The 1,108-nt window shown below is 40.3% G+C and overlaps 1 pseudogene; it reads left to right on the plus strand.

Moving 5' to 3' along the window:
* Window positions 1-1,108, plus strand: part of LOC107664974 (formin-binding protein 1-like) — a 26,191-nt pseudogene that overhangs the window by 19,001 nt on the left and 6,082 nt on the right.

Genomic DNA, 1,108 nt, shown 5'->3' on the forward strand with positions numbered 1-1,108 from the left:
TCCCCGTCCCCGGACGGCCTCCCCAACGGCCCCCAGTCCCCACAGCAGCCCAAGGAGCCCCTCAGCCAGCGCCTCAACGGCTTCATGGGCACCAAACACAAAATGCACTGCCTGCGGAGCCTGAAACGTGGGGTAAGTTCACGAGACACCTCGGTGTCTTTCGTGTGGATCTGATTGGACGACTCTGAAGGATAAAGCACTATCAGCTCAGTTTGGTTATAAAGTGATGTGTGGATGTGTAACATGTCTTGTTTTCATGCTTTTTATCAACACCATCCTAAACATATCTGTCTTAACAGCTGCATAACTGTGTGTATTAACCATTTCCCCTAACACGTCTTTCTTGTCTTAACATTCACAGCTTTCTCTAAAGCTGGTAAGTCTGACTTGCTATAAAATCCACAAGACTTTGGCTTGAACTATTTTCATAAATATTTAAGAAATTTTATTTTATTTTAATTTGACCATTTTTCCAGTTTCAACGCTTGAAGAAAAATACAATTTAAATATATGTAAATAAGGTTTGACAGTCAAACTTTTGGCATGTCTGTCTGCAGGGAACAGGCCAGGAGGACTATAGTCATCTGCCCCCTGAGCAGAGGAGGAAGAAACTACAAGCCAAGCTCAATGACATAAACAAGGACATCCAGAAAGAGATGGATCAGAGGTAAAGCATCCAGTAGCTGCCATGCTGGTAATAGTATCAGCCTTTATTTCTGCCAAATTCCTCATCATCATGCACCAAATTGTTAATATCATATACTACAGCTCAAAAGTTTGGGGTCAGTAATATTTTATTTAAAGAAATTAATACCTTTATTCAGCAAGGATACCTTAAATTGATTGAAAGTGACAGTAAAGACACTTATAACGTACTGTTACAATTACAAGCTGTTCTTTTGAACTGTCCCTTCAAAGAATCTTTTTTTTTTCAACACTGATAATAATAAGAAATATTTATTGAGCAGCAAATCAACATATTAGAATGATTTCTGAAGGATCCTCTGCTCATCTTCTCTCTTCCTGTCTTCCTCCATTCCATTTCTCAATGTGCTCCATCACACCTTCATCTGTAGCTTATGTCTTTGTTAGCGTCGCCCCGCCAGCC

This window comes from Sinocyclocheilus anshuiensis, unplaced genomic scaffold (genome assembly GCF_001515605.1).
Source record: "Sinocyclocheilus anshuiensis isolate Anshui unplaced genomic scaffold, SAMN03320099.WGS_v1.1 scaffold363, whole genome shotgun sequence".
NCBI lineage: Eukaryota > Metazoa > Chordata > Actinopteri > Cypriniformes > Cyprinidae > Sinocyclocheilus > Sinocyclocheilus anshuiensis.